Source organism: Ctenocephalides felis, unplaced genomic scaffold (genome assembly GCF_003426905.1).
Source record: "Ctenocephalides felis isolate EL2017-DRISC unplaced genomic scaffold, ASM342690v1 CF-g0.4_SCAFFOLD_01886, whole genome shotgun sequence".
NCBI lineage: Eukaryota > Metazoa > Arthropoda > Insecta > Siphonaptera > Pulicidae > Ctenocephalides > Ctenocephalides felis.
This window is the reverse complement of record NW_020538040.1, coordinates 71,821,566-71,845,114: the sequence shown is the minus strand read 5'-3', so window position 1 is coordinate 71,845,114 and position 23,549 is coordinate 71,821,566. Positions and strand designations below refer to the sequence as shown.

Sequence of the window (23,549 nt, the reverse complement as noted above, 5' to 3'; positions counted from 1 at the left end):
TCAGTATTCCTCGAACATTTCGTTACGGTACGGGAAGTTCCAGCAATTTGCCTTAAGGCACGATGCCACCCACCCCACTAGTTTTATGTGAGATGATAACGTTGTTTAGATATTAGCCCAAAACTATTAAACTACAAGGATTGATTTGCAAAGTTCCATTGTGTAATACACAATTGTGTATTCTGTACGACGAATATCATTAAGGTTTAATATTAACGTTATGTATGCTTATGTTAATTAAACAACTAAGTATTAGCAGCAATGTAATTTCCAATCTTGCCCTGAAAATGCTTATGTGATTGATAAATATACTAGCCATGAGCTGACTCTGAAAGAAGTGCGCAATAGTTAACTAGTTGAATATATCCATGAAAAGTTATGCTTAACGCTTTCCACACGGATGCCGCCGCTCTGGTGCCAAAATACATGTAAATCTCGCAATTCGTGAGTGAAAAGGGTTAATATGTTCATAATATAAACTAAAAATTGAAGTAAATAATAGAGCAATAGAGGAAGTGGAAAGCATAAAATACTTAGGACTGATAATAAATGAAAAACTGACATGGACAGACCATATAAACAAAATAAAAAGAAAGATAGGAACATTAACAGGGGCATTGAAAAGGATCCACTCTTTCGGCAAAAAAAATAAAATACTAATTCTTAAAACGCAAATAATACCTATAATTTTATATGGCATAACAACATGGAGCCAAACAACTAAAGCAAACCTAAATGACATACAGAGAATAATGAATAAAGCCATAAAAATAGCATATAATTTACCACATCTAACACCCACCAAATACTTGCAGAGAGAAACAAATAATCATTCACTAAATAACATAATTGAAATAGAGAAATGCAAACTAATACACAAAATGAAATTTAACCGAATTAAAACAAGTGCAACAATAGACACAAATCAAGATATACATGAACACTACACGAGACAACACAACAATTTTCATATTGAACGCAATAGAAAAAAGAATTTGAGAGAAAATGTCATATGGAGTGCTACCAAAATATATAACGAATTGCCAGACTATATTAAGATGACCAATGATAATGAAAATTTTAAAAGAAAAATAAAGAAGTACTATATAGAAATTGAAGACAAAGAAGACTGAAGAGTTATATATATATAGATATTATATTAATGAAATAGATATTATAGTCAAATGAAATGTAAATATTATATGAAAACTGTTTTTCATAATCTCTCATACCAGGCACCTCTGTCTGACTGAGATATGAAAATAATGTATATATGTAAATAAATAAAATAACGTTCAAAAAAAAAAAAAAAAATATGTATTGAAGCCCTTGATAGTGCAAGTTGCGAGTAAAATTAAATAAACCTTTGCTAATATAATAAGGAACTCGCTCGAGGCAAGCGCTTGGCTTCATGACCAGAAGTTCCGGGTTTAAGCCTCCTTTTTGGAACACCCTGATATCAGTGATTTCAATTCCACTTAAAAATATCCCCCCGAATACGTTTCCAAGAAAAAATAGCCTTTCAAAGCATTGTTGCAATATCACATTCAAAACGGAAGACCGGTGAGTTGCCTCCTGATAGCGGTCAGAAGTAAATAAAATATACAATCCCAACCCGTAAAACAATCACTGGACTGCTTTCTAATAGTATGCATTATCTTCTAATAGAGTCTAGAACACCTAGTTCTAAAAGCTTTTCAAAAAAAAAATCCTTCACAAATAGTAGTGATGACACTATTGACTAAGAAATTACGAAAAATAGTGGAATCGAATTTGTGGGCTCGTTATAGAACAGTAATGGCGTGAAACATTTTGCAAATTACTTGAAAAATAGCATACAAAAATCAATAATCTTTCGAAATGAGCACTCATTTTAAGTGTATATATATATATATATATATATATATATATATATATATGTGTGTGTGTGTGTACGTGTGTGCTTCAAGAGATTAAAACGGATCCAAGTGACAAACATGTAATTGTTAAAAATAAAACCGCTTTATGAAAATAATTGCGATAACGCATCGCGTGGTATCATCCTATATGTACGCGCTAATGATAAACAATGGACTTGTTTTTTTTTGAATATTCTGCTGTTTAAAATGTTATCAGCTTTCATTAAGTTTAATGCTCACGATAATTTACATAAATACAACCAATATATTTGAGCAAAATTCAAGGTCTTTCTTTGTATATAGCTTATTTAAATCAACACGTATTACACAAGAACTATTGATTGACGAGATATAAAAAAATAAACATATGTGTAAATATGATTGAATATATATATATATATATATATATATATATATATATTAGGGTGGTCCTTAAAATGGTCATTTTCAATTTTCCTTGCTCCCAGGGGCTCAAATGGTTCCAAATAGATAAAAAACAATTCTCTGAAAATTTTAGCTCTTAATATTAACGTTTAGATAGAGCGCAATTCAATCAAACTTCGTGTGGAAAGAGCATGGGAAACATTTTGAAAATTAAAAATTATACTATATTTAAATTATACATATTTAAAATTAAAAATATACTTTTAAATAAAATATTAAAGAATGTTTAGTAATAAGTAACTGTTATTGAAATTACACTGATGATGAGGCACACCTTGGTCTCGAAACGTTTGTAATCATAAAATAAAGTTGTGTTAAAAAAATCTGAGTGCTGTTTTGTTCATATTAAACATTTAATATATATATATATATATATATATATATAGTGATGAGCAGTATCTAAAAGTTAATATTAAGAGCTAAAACTTTCAGAGAATTGTTTTTTATCAACTTCGAACCATTTGAGCCCTTGGGAGTAAGGAAATTCGAAAATGTCCATATTAAGGACCATCCTAATATATATATATATATATATATATATATATATATATATATGTGTGTGTGTGTGTGTGTGTGTGTGTGTGTGTATATATTAACATCACGAATGGCAAAACACACAAATAAACATGAATAACTCTCAATAAATTGAAGATACTATGTTCTGACTATTCGGAGTCAAAGATAGAAAAAAATATATATAACAAGAAATTTACGAACAGACCATTAATTAAAGAAAACTCTTCACTGCATATAATATAAACAATATACAATTATGTTCTAACATTGCTTTCGGGGCACCGGTTACCCACTCTACAAATCGATCATGTGCAAGGATGCTACCGACACGGCGCATACGAGAAGAAATATTAGCAAAGTCCGAGAGAGACGCTATCATCATTTTGTGCCGAGGACATTGTACTTCTCAAGTAATTTTGGTAGTGAAACTTTTTCGAATACTGACGGAATAATATGGAACATATGGTATAGGAAAAGTTCTCATTTGATTGTTGTACACTGTATGTTTCTATATTGCCGTGCGATGATACTGAGGATGTGTTTTCATGAGGAGCGACTTTGCGCTTATTTAATTGATTTAATTATACTGAGATGTTGGGCTAAATAATTTGTTGATACAGATATAATATAGGTGTATATTTAACTATTTAAATTCCTCGATAGTAAATTCGAAAAATTAATATACAGCTAAATGCAAAACTGTCCCAACCGAATAGAAATTCATACTTCTTGTAAAAAAAAGTAGAATAGGAATTTTTATGTAGTACATTATGTATTGTATTATATTTTACATAGTAGATGCAAAACAAATTAAGAAAAAATAAAAAAAATCGTAAAAAAACTTGTTTTGTATTTTTGAATAAAACCTTACATTGGAGCACTTTTGCACCGTATGAAAAAATAAATTTCAACATGTGCTAATATTTAGTCCAGAGTCAATTTGATTTTTTAAATGTTACCAGTTGTTTTGGCAAGCTCTTCGCAAGGTTTTTGCAATAGAGGTTCGAGAGGTAGTGAATCAAAATTGCTTGAAAGAGATCCTTGAAGTAATATAGCATATAAAATTATTAGAATATTACCTTTATATATGTAGTGTAAAACCACCTGTGTAGTTATTATGTAGATATAGTATGAAATATTTAGATGAAGTATTTGTGATTAGATTTAAGTATATCGTTAATGGCTAATGTACTCGTATACAAAGTCAATAAATCAATCAAAAAATATAGCATAAATTATCTACAGTGCCGTATAAATTTTTGGAAAAGATTCAATTAATAGTTATACAACCCTAAACTTTCACTTTTTAATATTTTATATTTATTGTTTATTTGTTGCAATATTGTTTATATTGTCTGATGTTATTCATATTTAAAAGCTGATTTTTAAATACTTCGTAGTATGATTTGAGAACATTAAGATTAAGATACATAACATGTCCAGGTCTTCAGACTTGTTATTTCATTGAACTGATAATATTTATCAATGAAGAGATACAGTCCATACATTGCCAAAACAATATTTATCATTGCAATTTATTATTATCATTCAGCGCACGGAATTTCACAATATTATTTTAATTAATTACTCACTGCAAATAGTCTAAATAATAAATGTATTTGTGGCAAAAATTATTCATAACAATTATCAATGAAAATATATCAAATAAACATGTTTATTTATTTTATTGTTAGTGTATGCTTTCTCTAGAAATTTATATGAAAATACATTATATAACAAAATATTCATAGGCACTAAATTATGCTATTGTTTGAATTAATAAGAATATACCATGAATATATTAGAATTGACAAGATAGATAAAAACAGATATATTTCGATATATAGTGTCGAGTGAATGTCGTCCATGGACCATACTCGTGTACACAGGTAGACGAAGCGAAAGGGTTAAGACAAAAAAATCAAAAAGGCGGTGAATATGAGAGTGATTTTGACAGAAAAATTTCTGTTAGTATTACTACACCATAATACAACTACCGGTTGATTGTGATATTGCAGTTATGCCCTCAAAAGAGAGTTATCACTTGAGATTATATTTGAGATGTATAATTGGAAATTCGACATCATGCTGCCTGATGTCGGGCTTGGCGGAGGTTGGGATTAACCCACGTCCATGCCGATTACGCCACCGCTGGGACCACTTAACCAATTTTGATTAGAGTAGTTACACATTGCAAAGCTAATTATGCTTTGCGGTAGTTATTAAAAAACCGGTGGCTAAGTCTTTGTTTTCACACGGTTCCATACCGTGCTCAGGAGAACTTGATATCAAGTAAAATAATCGTCGGCTTAAAGCGCTGCACTCTGGAAGTCCTGATGTTGTGCATTAGCCCATTTCACTTGGAAATATAGATGAAAAATATGTTTCCATTTGAAAAAAAGCCCATCTCGGGCACTATGGCGTGAAATGGTAATGGAAAATTTCTTACACTATTCTTCCCTAAATTGAGTTGGAGTTTAACTCAGCTCACGGACCTGCCCTACCTATTATATATATATATATATATATATATATATATATATATATATATGCATATATAGAATAGAATTGCGTACATACCTCGCAGCATATGCACATGGAGTTCTCTTAAATTAGTTTTAACAATGCCTTCGCGTGCTGCAAGACTGTGCATTACGCATTCTTGAAAAGATTTAGCAGCATGCTCAAACATTGTCTTATGAACCTCGATGCTATTTAACTGCAGCGAATAAAATAAGTTTCGAGTGTTATATAAATTCCAAGGGGGTTTTGTGCGATTAGAAGATAGTTCGTAAAGTAGACAGATACAAGAATAGAAATCCCTACAGGAGAGTAACGTTGTATCGGTAATATTATATCGGGGTCTATTGATTTGCACGCGTGCATAACTATAAACTACATCAGATACAACGAGCGCGCGTTCCACGGGATAAAATAAAAGACGAGAGGAATGGCAGTCGCGTGTAGTTGTCGTTCATTTATCTTATGACGTCGACGGACATAAATAATGCAAAAGAACTACATATGGCATTCGACTAGAGGCGTACAAATGCCTTCATGATCACCAGACGATAGGCAAAACCAGCTATCAATAGAAAAACTAAATTGAGTATGAAATACGACCAAGAACTGTTAGCGACAAATACCTTATTGCATGGAGCCGAATTGAAAACACGATTTTTTTAGAGCAAGCAATCTAGAGAAAGAAAAAAAGTTTGAGCATAATAACTATGACCAATAGTGTAAACTAATGAAAAAATAATTTAATATATAAAATAAAACTATCCGTATTAGGTAGCTTGCAGATGGTTGAAGTTTAAAAAAATTAATAAGTAAGTTTACCTAATCTCGAAATGGCACAAATGTCAGAATATGATTTTAGTTCGACTTCGCGCATGTCTTATTAGAAGTGCAACAATTTGTCGTCACTTATTACAACATTTGTGCAATTTAGGTTAGGCTTTAGAAGTTGATATTCTTTATTGAAAACGGTCGATCTAACAGCAACTTATGCTATTTCTCTACATAAGACACCTGTAATATAACATATCTATTTTATCTGATAATTTACGGTATTAGATCCCTGATATCCTCAAAAAAATGCATAGATTAGTATTTTGTATCATAATTTGCGCGATTTGTTTTTTTCTTGCCGTAAGAACTGGGACTTCAACGAACATTTTAAAAAAAAAATTGGCCAAATTGTTCCAGGCGTTGTTGAGTTATGCGCTTACCAACACATTTTGCGATGCATTTTTATATATATGATAATATATATATATATATATATATATATATATATATATATATATAAAAGATGTAATAAAAATAAAATTTGCTTCTGGAAAAATCCCGAACGAAGGGTGAAAATCCGGGACTGTCCGGACCATCCAGCATGCCTGGTCAACGTAATGTGAAATCTGTACATACATTGACGTTGCATTATTCTGGTAATAGTTCATAATTTAACAGAACGAAATACATATACAACTAAATGATTAAATAAAATGACTGAACCGAATGCTTAAAAAACAGTAACACTCAGGCTACGCATCCGTAGGTATTCATTATCAAATTGTTGCAATAGTTAAATGCTTCTAATTTATTTTATTCGAGACTTTTGGAACGTAAAAAAACCTAAAACCTATAGAGAGAAAATTTTGTATTCACCCGAAAAGTGGATTCAAATCCAAAAAAAAATGACAAGTATATATGTGTGTATGACAAGACTGCGTACGTATATATTATCAATCAGGTTATCTCAAAGACTTGCGTTTTTTATTATACTAATTCTTTTATTACTTTTGGGTGATGGTGATTTTCGCCGTTGTGTTCATGGAACTTACGTGATAATAACATCATCAATTTCATTAGTTAAGTGATAGGATCAGTTGAATAATTTCTTTGTAATGAACAGATAAATAATTAACTTGTCATACTCTTGAAGAATAGTATACTAATTTTCTCGAACACCAAAAATTCTTGGAAACCTCCATAATTTAGGTTGTGCAAAAATCGGCCAAACCGCGTCTTTATTGAAAAATAAAAATGAATATTATGAAACCTATTATCATTGGCAAAACAGAATTATTCCTTGTCCATTGGACCATCACTGTTTGGTACTGTTAGACGATGAGAGCCCGGCGTCGCGTGGGTTCACATGAGAACTGCACGAGCGATCCGCGCAGCGGATCAAGAGTAGGAGGAACTTGCCGCCGAGAAAAAGAATTGAAGGCGAACACGGAGATAAAAAGCGGCTCACATTCTAGCGGCGCGGCGGGAAAAGGTCGCCGAACGTGTTTCGGGCTAGTTTAGAGACATACTGTCTCGTGTGAGAATACTAGACAAACGTTCGAACTGGAGCCCTACAACTACGACAATGAACGCCACGCTGGCTAGCAGCAGCCCGGATTGGCCTCATTACAAATACTGCAAAATACCAGACAACACGGTCCACGTTTAATCCAACAGTCGTGCATGCTATGATTTGTGCAGTTTCGTTGAATGAAGAGTACCGTTTGGATGAACGCGCATCCCTAGCATCCCGCTTTGTAGGAACATTCTTGAGAGCCGATGATCGTGAAACTGCTAGCTTCATATAAACTACTATGCTTCATTCATGTTATATTTGTAATTTGTCATGTGGAATCTATCTCGGATAACCCGTAACATTAAACATAGTAATGTAAAAGATGGTAACTAATGGTTTAGACTTTAGACCAAAAAATTCCAATTATATAATTTATTCAAAACATGACAATATAAAATAGAACATAATAGGTAACTAGTATAAAGTATTTGTAATTAAAACTACACGATTTTCATGAAAACATTAACTACGCTGTTCATTTTTTCTATTATTAATTCTAAAATTTATTCAAAATAGAGAAAAAAAATGAATATAAAGATGTGGCGTAGAATAACACTAAAATTTATAGTTAATTATATTTTCAAAATAATATGTTGTACCGATCCGATCATATTAAGATATTTTAACATGCGGCAATAGTGAAAACCAGTATCATTTCGGCAATTTATGTATAAGGTTTCCTTGTCATATTGATATATACTCGTACAAAGTTTGGGTAGTTGTACTTCTAACAATAAGTTATTGTTATGAAATTTTGTCAAGCAATAGATTTTGATTATCAAATTCATATTATTCCACCCGTTAACTATATCAAATTCTCTTTATAGACCACATGTGAAATAAGTTTATTTACGCCATAGGCGATCACATACGATTATATTCACAAAACAATCGTGGTGTGAGAAACGTTGCACACGTCAAGACACTAAAATATTTTTTCGTGAAATGGTCGTTTCTCAGATGATTATGACGTCAATAGCTTAGTGATAATCACATTACGTTATAGTAGCCGTTCTCACAATCGATGCCGATTCATTCGGATCAGTAAATAAATAATATTGCCTATAAAATAAAACGTAACAAAGTCATTTTAAAAGCAAGCTATTTAAAATAACAAGATTATTTACTTGACGCGTGGATCAAGTATGTTAGTAATATTTAGGGATATTTAATGATATAATCTGTTCATTGAAAGAGCGGACACCAATAATTTATATGCTTTTTACATATGGATGGTATGTTTTATGAGTCATGAAGTTTCCACAATGTGAACCATTCCTCTATACTGTTTATAAGTTCTTGGAGCAGTCAAGACGCCATAGTAAGTATTCATTAAATGTTAATATGCAGGTGTCATTTGCAAATGTCGGTAAGTGTGTGTTTGATTTTGTAACACTTCATAAATGGTAAAATGTACTGTTAACTTATCAGTTGGCGCTCCATATTGGACTAGATTATCGTATATAAATTGTTCCTCCGAAGAAGCACATTTTCGCTGAAGAGGGTGACATATTCGGTAGAAGTAGTCCGAGAAGGCTAAAGCTTTCGCCCGGGCGTATTGCTTAGGGTTTTTGGTGGTATAGTGATAGATGATTGTTCGTAGCAATTTCCTTGCATAGATTTCTCAACTCTTATTGTTGGCCGGGTTACCTAAACACAAAGCGCATGTTACGTTATGGTTGATTTTTTAGTCCACGAGCATTGTTTAGTATGATGTTCATCTGCACATTTGACAGATCTTGGTAGGCGTGTGCAATAATTTTGAGTGTATCAACAGCTTTGACATCTCATACATTGTAAAATGTGAGGAGAATTTCGATTGGTTTCAATTATAATTTTTGTTTTAAATACAAATTCCACCTTATAAATATCCTTATATTTTTATTTTTTTCGAACTCAATACTCAATCAATGCCGTTTCGATTTTCCCCGATAGAAGTTCAGCTGAGTGTCTTTATCTTTCAACAATTTCAAGTCTTCATTATGTTTTGGAATCTTTCTAAAGATTCAAATGTATATAAATTTTTGACATAAATTTCTTGATGTTCAATTAACGGTAGGAGGCGGCTAAGTTGCTTTCTCTACTGGATTGGTTTCTGAAGCTACATGTTGGAGTGTATCGTAATAATTGCTTGTTGGTACTGAGTTTAGCCAGTAATCTTTGGAAGTCACCTTTTTAGAATCGCTGTCTAATAATGTTTCATTTTGTGGCTTCTTTTACTTAACGTGACAGTTTTCCATTCTTCATTACTATTATTTTTGTTATCACCGGGCGATTCAAGTAACTTGCATTTTTGATTGGCGATCATGATATCTGTCTCTTATTGTTTATAGCGATGTTGCGTAGCGGTTACTACCGGACGATCTAGGAATATGTTTATGAATTACGATGTTGTTATCACAATCCATTTCAATGCCATCGAAATTATGTGTGATTGTGATTCATAAACATGTTGATTTTGATGTTATGAAGATTCATATTTAGGAATACTTGATTTACATAAATACACAATTGTTTTAATACATAATATGTATAAACTTCAAAATTCCCCCGCAATGGGGACACGTATTAAACGGTGCGTACTGAACATAATACCTGTGTGAAGATACTGGCACTTTCACACTTATATAATTTTTATTTGGGTATTACTGAGCGATGAAAAAATGTGTGTAAATTGGAAATATAACTAATGCTTAATTGTGTAACAAAAAAGCTAAACAAATAAAATATAAAAAAAATAAAAATGCGATACGCAAATCAGTGTTCTCGATCTCAATATTAACATTTTTATTAAAACTTCTAATAGGTAATAAAAATATAACTTATTCGTGCAGTAAATTTCATTCTCGAGGGTTCATTAAACCGTTTGTTACTCCCTGAAATAAAATTCCACTGCTGCTCTCTTCAGATGGTTATCAAACTAATAAAGTAAACATAAAGTTATAGACTATCAACGCTACTAATACGTTGACTCCGACAAGCATGAATTTTATGCGAAGAGGAAATCATTCATATTAACGGGGTTTTTGTTCTTTTAATTATTCTTTTATAGTCATTTTATTATTCAGTAAAGTGTATTTTGTAATAAGTCCACTATAAAATCGTACACTTCCTATCTAATTAGCACCGGCAATTTTTTAAATTAAAAAATTCTTCCGACTACCAAAAAACTGTGGTTAGCATTAGAATCAAAATGTAAGATATAAAGTAATTTAAGTCTCATGTAACCAATTCAATGTATACCCAACTTATTGCCTCGAAAGTTAAGAACTATAAAAAAATATATAATAAAAACTAAGTTCTATAAATTAATAATTAAATGACATCATATTGTGCGTCGTTATTTAGTGTGCGGGTGAATTATCCGCCTACCTTTAGAAAATGTATAATAAATCAATGTCGCTTATAGTCTAGACTTGCTGTTCGAGCGACCTAGTTCCAGTGTCGGGATTTACCTACTTTTGTAGTTAAATCGAACACCACCGTCTGCCAAAAGAGTTTTTCTGTTATAGTCTAGCAATTGACGTAGTGTTTTCAAATAATTGAAATGAATATGGTTATAATATTCTATTAACAATTCATTTAACTGCATTCTTTTCAGATGGCAAAAACTATGTGAAATTTTCATATAATAATAGAGACAAGTAATTATCTTTTGGTATCAACTTATTTTGTGGTTTTATCCTTCGAACCACCACTTTTTTATTTGAATAGCGACCAGAACTTAAGGATTCGATGAGCAGTTGTGATGAATTACTAACTTTGTTCGATTTCTATAGATTGCAACACAAACAGTTGCCCCATCTCTATGTGATTAATTTTATTATTTAAATTTTTGTAACACTAATTTTTATTGTAGCAGGAATGCTGGGAAGGAGATATTTTCACTTGGAAACGTATTGCTATCTATGTTTCCAAATGTAAACCGATGTCACAACCGCTTGACATCAGGGTGCTCAAAGCGGATATCAAACCCTTTTATAATTTAACCTCTTGTATTTATTAGTCTCCATTTAATTTGTTACAACATAATTTAAACGTAAAATCAGAGTTTCTTATAGCGCGGGTTCCATATTACGCGGTGCACCCTGGAAGCATTAAAGTTATCCTGGTCTTAATTTTACACATGAAAGCCACCTCCTAATATTTTTATACACAACAACTTAATACAATTTGGCTTAAGACAAGTTGCATGAATTTAACGATATAAATGTGTTCCAATAGTCAACCTACTCAATGAGAATTGAAATTTAGAAACAATTTCCAATTGATATTATATACATTATATATCAAAAAACGGGAAGCTCTTCATTGCAAACTGTAATAAATTTTTACAATTCAACTACTTTTGTACAATTATAATATTGCAGGATGTTCGTTAAGACCATGAACTCTAACCGGAAGAAACGACGCGTTCGATCTTTAATAGAAACTAATCAGCACGTTTCCCAACTTATATCAATCGAAAAGCTTAAGCAATCCTTAACAGATTTCATCAAATGCCTTTTAAATATTTGAAATTTATGCTGGTGTTTATGAAAAAATGTCGACGAAACGTCAAGTATGGCTTTTTCCAATTTTGATGTCAAACGATTCAGAATGACTTCAAACGTCGAGGAAACAAAATAGCGTTTAATGGCAAAATCAAACTTCTTTCGAGAAGTTAAAAAATATATTCAATTTACAATTTATTCCACAAATATCTACAATATATACACTAGACTATATTTTTAGAGATTCGACGAAAAAAAATGTCTATGTTCATAATTAAAGATAAAATCTTCAGCGATAATTTAGCACAAAACTTAAATAAAAAAATAATATAAAATATAACAGAAATCATTAGTTGTAGGTATGTGATTTAAATTACAATTTCTAACGCTAAGTTCATTCATCCTATTTGATTTAATATATAAAATAAACGCAGCAGATTTTTATAGTTCATATTCCGCGTGCAGTCGTTAAATTTTAGTGCCGAGATTTATGAAAACGGCTTTCCTTTAAAAATAGCCAAAACGGAACCGCTTGGTTGTTGCGTAGTTGGTATATTGAGTGCTTGGTATGTATGCGGAATCATAATAGTAAAAGCCCAAGGAAATGGCCACAGAGTGATATCCCTGTGCGAAGGTCGACGTCATTTCACAGACACCCTCGCACAAAAATTCAGTCACTAACATTATCGAAAGAGCGAATACAAACGCATACAAATAGTGAGTCTATGTTGTCGACGAGGCGCACGCAAAGCCGGATCGGAGGAGTTAGAGAAGGTTGATGGAAGTGGCGAAGGAGGAGAGACAACGTACGTCGTACGGTGTACGCGGTTTCCTATTGCGTCAAGGCCGCGCTCCCAACTGTGTTGTGACGGGCCATACGACTAGACACGTGTTACACATGTGTTGGTAAACACGTCCGTCGCGCGCTAACTGTGTATGCGTAACGATCGGAGTGCGCGAGCGCGCGCGCCTTCGCTCCGCAAAGCGTCCGAGCTTCGTGCACATATTTTCAAACTTTAACGCTGTGCGCGTTCACTCTACTCTACTCTACTCCAGGGCTTCTTAAAGTGGGAGTCGCGAGATTACTAACAAGGGGTCGCAAAGATCTGATACTTTTCAATCATTATAAACAAAATTTTAAAATTAGTATTATTAGGCCTACTATTTTCACGATAATTTATGGCTTCTCAAAGCTATGCTATTTCGCCAATATTTTTGATAAAATCAATGATATGAATTTATCAACGCAGGAAGTCTGCGTTAATATGTTTATGTTAAAAAATAAACTTGAGGCCTTTGTTAAAATAATACTTATATGGAAAAACAGAGTAGAAAGTGGATCGCTCAAAATGTTTCCATTTACTGACGAGTATATAATTAGTAACAATATTTCAAAAAAAGATACTCCTATAACAAAAATTATAGTTAATCATTTGAAGAATGTGGAAGTGTAGCATAAGCATTTTCTCAATGATATCGATACACAACAATGGATTTGCAATCCATTTTCAACTGAAATGGAAGAAATTAATTTTTCAAATTTAAAAGCACAAGAAGAATTTACCGAATTAACAAGTGATAATACCTTGCGACTCAGATTTTTTCAAGTGTCTGTGCATGAATTTTGGATTGAAATCAAATCAGAATATTCCCTACTATCGGAAATGGCAATAAACAAATTACTGCCATTTTGTGCAACATATTTATGTGAATCAGCCTCATTTATTACGATCTGCACTAACTTAAATTGAGCCTAGATTTAATTATTTGTGTAAAAATAAACAATCACATTCATCACATTAATATTGTTTGATATTTATAATAGATTTTCATTGAAAAAATGTTACAAAATTTTATTTTTTCTATTGAATATGTAGATATAGTTTTATGTTTTCTTATGAAGCATTTGTTACAAAAGTTTATTTTTTCTATTGAATATATATATATATATATATATATATATATATATATATATAGTTTTATGTCAACGTTTCCCATTATATATAACATGAATGGGTACATATTCTTCAATCCTTATTTTATTTACATTGTAAAATAGTGCGATAACGGTTAATATATATTTTATTATTTGGAAGAGGGGGTCGTTTAAAATTTCCTAAGCTTGAAGGGGGTCGCTATATAAAAAAGTTTAAGAAGTCCTGCTCTACTCTACTCTGTGCTCGCTCCATACTAGACGAGCGGCGCGACACTCGACCACATTTCTTCCGACACTTTTCACTTTTACCACGTCCATGACATTTGTATTATTTTAATCGCACATCGCAATATTTTATTATGCAAATTGCGTCAGTGATTGTGATACATGATTATAGCGAAAACATATAACCAAACACATTGTAGTATTTAATTATTCTATTCTAAAATATACCCGCTTAAACAATACCAGTTATTGTAGATACGGTAATTGATTAATTGGTTAATATTAGAGTATTGAATCATCAAATAATCATCAAATTTTTTTGAATTACAAATTGTTTTTTTTTTATTCAACAATATATTTACAACTGTCCTACATAGACATTAAGTAAATCTTTTGGCAAATAATCATCAAATACACATGAATCTTTTACATAACAAATGTGAAATGAATAAACACACCCCTTTAAATGCTTTGATAAAATTTTCAATACAGTTTTTTGAATCCACACAATAATAACAACCGTTATGTATTGTAAAAAAAGTGGTTAAAAACGGAAAACGAATAATGTCAATTAGTGGCCTTGCATTAACTTTATTTACTCTCGATAGAGCATTAACACTATTAAACGCATATTTTTCATTTCAGTACAAAAATGAAATATATTCGTATAAACCTATTTACAACATAGAACGCAAGCTAGGTTGAATTAACGTATGCCATTTCAAACAAATCTGCGCATATGTCGAACAAAAAGTTATTCATTTGCCATCACTTGTCTTTTATATACATACACACTAAGACAGTTCAAACTGTATGGATCCAAAAAAAAAAATCATTAGATTCTTCACAATTCTGGTTCTTTGTAAGGGTGCCATAGCAGGAAAGTGAATTGGCCTATGAGAAACAAAATAATTATAAAATTTAATTACTGCGCCCTCTACGTGCTATAGTGTTCATATCCATATGTCAGAAGATAGTCCTGTACTAACGACCACTACCAAAGTTTATGCTCATTTTTGTTTATGTAAATACGAACTTAATAAGTGGATTACTGCGAAGTAAATGTGTGTAATTTTCTTGATTTTAAATGTTTAAGCGTCGACAGGTATAGGTATAAAAAGAAGTGAGAAGTATAAAAAGGTTACTACAATTGTGAATTAATATTCATAAATAGAAACATAAATTAACATAAATAAAAACTTTAATTAACATAAGTTATAGAGATAACAAAGATATTAATTATGAATCGACTGTCAATTCGGAAGTAAAAACAAGAAGTATTTAAGTAGTAGAACCTTTTAATAATAATTGGATGTGTATGTTGCAATTACACGTAACTGCGCCGAAAATCAGGTGTTCGGCGTTACCTTTTATAGGTACATCTTATTACCAAAAAAATATGTTTCAGTGACAAGCCTTGCATTGCAACACTGCGTGACAGTGAAATTTTTTCCTGGGATGCTATGATGGTTTTTAAGTAATTCCAGGACGCAGATTTTGAGAAAAGTAACAGAACTTTGCTAAGCTATAGCTTTTGAGACATACCAAAGTGCTAGTTTTACCTCAAATTGCAATAAAAATAATATTTATTTTATGCCTTCAATTTTTTTTAAAATTCTCGAATATGGACAAGGCCGTATTGATTTCGCCGTATGCTCCAACCTCCAAGAATTGTCAGCCATTATGTGGATGAACTACCTTTCTTGATATTGCTCCTCCTTAGTCCTGATGTCTTGTTGGATTCTCTCGCGCTGCTCTTCGCTAATATCTCCAATATTTTCCAGAAAACCTTCTAAATGAGACTGCGGGAATGAATTTTGATGTCCATGTCGCATCCTAGATCTTTTAAATGCATTAGACAAATTTAATAAAGTTACTGAATTTTTAGTTTCCAAAAAAAATGTTTCAAATTTTATTCAAAGAATTCACAAACCGTGGATTTTTTCAATGAGTTGGCTAATTTGGGGTTCAACAAATATATCAGTATTTAACTCTTCCTGTCACCTTCTTTTAACGTTGGTGTCTCAATCCATTACATAATAGGCAGTAGATGTTGATATTCTAGGCTGTTCATCATTAGCATGGATAGGGGGGTCATGTAGTTGATCATAAGTAGACCTGAAGACCATTACAGTCGTGGCATATGACCATTTGATTCTATTGCTTGAATTTATTTAATTGATATTTGACATACAGAAGAAACAATCGACGTGGTGATTCTGAGGTTTTTTCTAAATGACGAGAATATTTAAATTATTGCATTTCTTTTTTCTTTTCGACATTAACGTTAACACACTGCGCAATATTGGCACATACTAGTAAGACCTCACGTTTTATCTTGATCGTGCAATTCAATTTTAAAGTGATTGAAAAATGATATTTTTACGTAGTTCTATATAAGTTTTCCAGTATTTGTCGAAAACATATTCACCACAGATGTTAGAAAAACTATCTGGATTATGCATGCAACGTCTTACCGAAGTCATACCAAAAACAGCAGATAAAACTTTAGTTATTCGTTAAACTGCGATGATCATCACCGAAATGACTAATGGTAGTAGTCCCCTAAAACTCAGACACAAGAGCTGTTCGAAAAAATAGAGAGTGTATTTGAAATCAGCGTACAATTCTAAGTCGATTTAAAAAAAAAAACAAAAATACCATTTTTGTCATGCACTGTAATCTAAGATACTTATTACATATATGTATAATATTTATGCTTACACAGGTTTCTCTTATTGTTAGGTTTCAAGGAAAAACGGGGATCCAATAGATGTAAACGATTATAACAATCGTTCATAATAATTGCTGTTCACTGACAATGAGTGTATTGCGCGGAAATTTAACTATTAAAAATACAATAAAATTTCGCAATTGATCTTAAAACGTCACAAGAGTTTTCACCAGAAATTATCAGTTCAGTGACTAATAGGATTACCAAAAGTTTTTAGCACATTATTACCATGTAAGGGATATTAAGAAAATAATGCAGACTAAAGTTGTACGATATCTACATAAGGTTTTTTTCATACACACATATGAAATCTACAAATATACATCTTCATATCGGCAGCTCTAATAGAAGAATTTAATAAATTTTCGAGTTGATGCAGTGATTCTATGTAACATCGAAAATGCTGAAAGAATACGGATCAATGTTGAGGATCTATATGTGTCGCACAATAATAAGCTAATAACATAACAGAACTGGCAGTAGTTAACAGTAAATAGTACACAATTACAATTTAAAAACGATTATATTTTATTAATTTCATAAGTACACTCCTGTTGAGCCACACAGGAAACAATCAAAAGCGACAATAACAAGAGTCTGGATATGATTTTCTGGATAATGGATCTACTAATGGCGACCACACAACACAATTCATTGTGATTTATTGCTTCTTCATATTATGAGTGTGGGGCGAGAGCCGCGAACCGCGAACCCACCGCTTCATAAAACTGGTAAGCGACGTCATTTATTTCACTTCTACTGTTTTCATATGAAAATCGGTGTTTTGTTTGACTTCTGTATTGTATACAAATAAAATTGTTATACGAAGAGGTAAAATTGATTGCGGAGTAATTACAATGTAAAACCATTGTGTGCGTAAAGATGATTTGACTATGTAACTGTATCTTCGATATTTCCGCTTAATAGTAGTTATTATATTAAATAAAAATATGAAAAAAAACTTAGTTCTAATAATACAAGTATAATCCACGTGTAAATAAGATTATAAATTATATTCAACATTATACACCATATTTATTATATCGATTAACCATAAACTGTTACGTTTCCAGAAAATTGGCAAAACAAACTCTATATTATTTACCTTTCTGATCAGAAATGTAAGTTAGGCTCTCGCTCAAAAATGATCAAATTTAATATCAAAACAAGGTAAAGAAAAATTTATTTAAAAAAAACAAATTATATTCGACGCAAAATAATCATGTAGTATATTATTGATCAATTGATATACAGGTGTATGATGTATTAATAAAACTCGGGTATAAAATATTTGTCCACGAACCGACAATTGTTCAGCGTAAGGACTGACTTTTACGACGCAGTAAATTAAATAATGCACTGTTGGTTTATTTATGACGTTTTAATATGCTCATAAAATTAGTTTTGTTCAATTTAACTTCTTGACAGACTGTACTATGTACTATACCTCTCAAATTTGATGTAAATAAATTTAGTTCCTAATTGTGTAATACAAATTGATCGGATTCACTCGCACATTTAGCATTCTGCTATTGCTCTGTTGAAAAAATCGTTGAAGTGATAGATCATACTAGGATAGATGATTTAACCTGAATTTTTGGAGGGCCTGAAAATTGTATTTCAAAAAATTTAACCAATTTGTCATTTTGTCAATGTAAGCAAAATGTTTTCTCTTTTTGCCCCGTATCATCGAAACGGCAGACGAAAATTTGTATCCGCACACACACGCATATTTTCTGAGGTATACCAAAATGTTCAGAAATCTTTGAAACGTAAAGATATACAAAAATTTTCATTCTCTATTTTTTTGCGATTAATATAACTCCCTACGGGAAGTTAAAAATAAAACTAACAGTTTTAACCGGTTTTTCTGACAAAAAAAAAATAAATGTTTCATTTGTGAAGTTAATAAATAAGGATATCTTATATAATATTTAATAAGTCTTATTGGGGCCTCGTTTCAAGCACGAGAGGCCCTCCAAAAATTCAGTCGATCCTCCGACAATTCATGCCAGTCCACCCAATTTTGTCCTACTGTAAATTTTAATATAGAGAATTATATTAGGATCCCCGCAGTACTTTAAAATGCGAGTTAGAATAACGAATTGCAGAGTTGTTAACATCTTAAGCTTGTAGAGCTGTCCAGATATCAAAAGTGTATCGATCAAAAATGATCGACTTAATTGACAAGAAATCAATATGTTAATTAGTGATTTATTTGAGACACACCAAAAAAATATATAAATATATTTATTTATTTCTTTATAGAAATATGCGAGAAGAAAGGAGTCTTCTGAACACGATCCTGAAGAGGAAAGAAAATTTGATTGGAACCATTCTGCAAAGAATGAAGGTTGGAGGTAAAATAGAAGGACTCAAAGCACTGGGAAGAAGAAGAATGCAAATGATGGATGGCTTACACGAGAACAGAATATAGAGGAAACTGAAAGACGAAGCACTGGACCGGGAATCGTGCGAGTTTGGAAAGGAAAATGCATAAAAAAGAATAAAAAGTGATTAATGGTAATAGGAATAAATAATTAATTTTTGGTTTGTCATACCATGGACCTGTCTTAGGGCAAACGAACATCTGTATATATATATATATATATATATATATATATACAGACTAATAAAAAAGTTAAAAAGCGGTAGTGAGCATATGCGTGTCTGCATAAAAGCACGAAACAAGACAAAACAATCGCATAACTTAAATTCAAGGGCATTCATTATGTTTGGAAACTTGCCAGAATATGTGTATCGCGACTAATTAATATCAGGAATAAGTGGAACAACTATTTTATCGAAAGACTCTCACTCAGCACATTATAAAAGCTGTTCTAAAACTGTAACTTATAAAACAATTATTCTAAATCAAAGTTGTGCAATTTTTTATATATATACAAGTACTATACGCATAAAAATTATTACACATACATTGATTGACAATCTGTTAAACTATTAGCAAGTTGATCAATATGTTGTTTTTTAACTTCTTGAAGGAGAAATTTATATTCTCGAAAAAAAAAATTATTCACTAATTTTCGATAAATCAAGTCGTTCTATATAATTTTTATTATATATTTGAAGAGCAATCAAAATTCTATGAACTATTGTGATCTTTAACCTAGTTTTTCTAGAAGGCAACCCAGTGGTTGACTGACATTCTCTTTGTGATGAGATTATTATTAGATATGTTTCTAATAGTGATATTATACATATAGTGCCTCCAAAAGAGTAAGAGCAGTACTTATAATCATGTAAAAGTAGTCTCCGAGTGCCGGACACCTAAGGTTATTTATAAATAAATCAAAAAATATTTTACAAAATGTTTATTAAATTATGACTTATGTTAGATAACAAAGCTAGAAATCAAACTAAATTAACAAAAACGAAATCTTTGCTAAACAATAATTAATACTATCAATCAAACTTTGGTAACAAAAAATATGATTTTACAAAGTGGCACCTAGTACCGGACATTTCAAAATAACCAGCATTGAACACATATGTAGCCATCTCTACACTCGGAAATGTCTGCACATTTATGTTTGACAAATATTCTTAGATATTGCAAAAAAAAATCACTAATTATCCACCCTTTTGTCTGGGCCACACCGATGCTTTCAGCTGGAGCATTCATCATAAGATTTTGATTCTTTGACTAGAAAATTCGAAAAATGGGGGTATGTAGTGACCGTTAGCACTCATACAAAACAAAATTAAATAATTAGAATAAATTGCGTCAATTCTCACAAGAAATATCAATATGTTTACTTCCGGCGCTAAGGGACGACTTAGTGTCAATTTTGTTCATTTGGTAGTACCTACTAAAATTGTTTAAAATATCTAATAATATTCTACCATTTCACGGATAACAATCAAATACTACTTTTATTATTGAATGCCACTAAAATATAAATGCATAAATACACTAGAAATACTTCCATTGATATTTAGGTGACGCCGTGTTTTTGCGCCTAAAACAACAAAGGGTTGCTCTCGCCGTGGCCGTGTGCGTTACAGGTGAGTCTTGGCGCGTGATCCTGCACCTGTGAGCGCCCCGCGCCCCTTTCACCCTTGTATTTTGAAACAAAAAGATTTATACTCGCTTAAATAATACGAGTTTAATAGAGTGTCCGGCTTTAGGTACCGTCGGTCGGACTTCCCCCTAATTAATTTGTTATTGAAAATATTTTTTTTTTATTAACTTCTAAATATGTTATCGGTTTTGAATACTGCTAACTCAGCCAATCGTCTTAAGGAACGTTACTGAAATGTGATATATTATCGAACACTTAAGAAATGTCAATTTCGCAATTGGGAATACTGCTTCAATGAAGACGTAGAAATATACGTAAACATTTAAAACAATTTCTTTCAAATTAAAATTTGAAAGTGATATTGATGAGTAACCAAAGTTTTGACGTGTTGTGTCAAGTTTAAAGCTGCTGTGTATACTTAAATCTGCGGCACATTAGGCAAATGAGCGTTGTACATGGCCATTCAGTCCCACTATATTCATTGTTGATATGTCAGGTGACGATGCGTATTACAAAGGATAAGATACGCAATATCACTAGTCATGTTACGCTTAGAACGACCATCGTATTATTATTAATCTGTCAGCGCAGTGATCGACTATCGCATAGTGCGCAAGTAAATAACGTAAATACCCAAGATCTATGAACGAATCGTGGAATACTATATAATAATACACTTGTATTACTACATATAATTTTCCTTTTGTTATATACTATCTATCGTACTATGTGGAAAACAATTTGAAACTAGTGGTGTATGGCTTCGTGCCTTAAGTCAAAGTGCTGGAACTTCATGTACCGTAACGAAATGTTCGAGGAATATTAAATGTTTGTAAATAGATTATTATAAATATTGTAACATTGTCTAATATTTATAAGAATTATATAAACTGAATTGCAAAGTTGAAATTATTTGTTTAAAGTATATTAGAACTATAGTCAGAATTAAGAATAAAATCTGAATTATATTCGATATACAAAAAATTAAAAAAAAAAAAAAAAAAAAAGTTGAAAAAAAAATTTTTTTTTTTCAAAATCAATTATTTTGTTAAGACAAGCAGAAAGTTCTTTGAATCATTCAAATCGGACGCTTAGTTCTCTCAAAAACTGTCATTTTTTACATATTTAGCTCCGTATCTTCAAAATGGCTGGGCCTGCCTTTGCCAAAAACTAATAAACACTTCTCCCAATCATTACTAATTGAATGTTTTTTAGATCATTCGTGAATACGAATAAAGGAAAACATAATAAGTTTCATACAGGCTACGTCGAGTGCTAGGACGCATGGAGGCATGGGTAAAGTAAAACAATATAGAAGCTGGCAACATGGGTTTTCTCTGTATTTGGCTTCCCGGGTAAAAGAATCAGAAGAGAGTTGGCGGTCCTCATATTGTGCATACTCGATTCCATACAGAGCCTGGACTAATTGCCTTACTCAATGATATTGATAAAACAACCATAACTTTTCTTTTACTACATGGAAGGTGAACGTAATGAACTGATTATAAAGTAAAGATTCAGTGGACCAAAATGAATGCTAGGTTCAAATAATATATTATTTATATTTCAAATAATTTGATATACTACACACACTATATATATATATATATATATATATATATATATATATATATATATATATATATATATATATATATATATATATATATATATTATATATATATATATATATATATACCATATATACTTTGTAGTGTATTTACATGTACGAATACTAAAACCGTGAGAATAAATACAGTGTTATACATCATATTTTTCCATGTTATTTGCCACATTCGCATATTACGTAAATATTTTTCATCTTCTGATTAAAATTAACTGCATGTGTGTCAGTAAAAAACAAAAGTGTCTTCAAAAACATTTCTTTAATGAGGAAATAACTAAAATAGTTTAATTGAAACTAAATTAACTGAATAAGAAGAGGACAAATATAAAGGCACGACGCTAATTGAAAATCTCTTAATAGTATTAAGGTTTTGTAGTAGTAGGCGTGCCATGTTTTCATTTGCTGGTAAACAAACAGATAGATTACTTCTCTGAAGACCGTAATGCCGCCCACCCTGTTTTCGAATATTACTTGTTTGGCATCGCTTCACCGCAATTTCCTACGATATTAATTTGCTGCTTTTTTATTTTTTGCAGAAATAATTATTATTTCATGCACCATTTTAGAAATCTAGTCGAATTCGTGGAAGAGAAAAAATTTATACGTGTAGTGTATATAAGTTATTAAAGTAGTATATATAGTATAATAAGTGAATAAGTATAGTTTAATGTTTGTATCATACAGAATAGTGCATCACCATAAACTCTGATTTTTTTTCTGTTTTTAACATTAGAATAATCAAATTGTAAGTACTTGTCACCTC

General features: G+C 31.4%; 1 protein-coding gene across 4 annotated transcripts in view; it reads right to left on the bottom strand.

Annotated features, from left to right (window-relative positions):
- LOC113378125 (insulin receptor substrate 1-like) overlaps positions 1-23,549 on the bottom strand; it is a 204,159-nt gene that overhangs the window by 125,861 nt on the left and 54,749 nt on the right. The window lies entirely within an intron of this gene.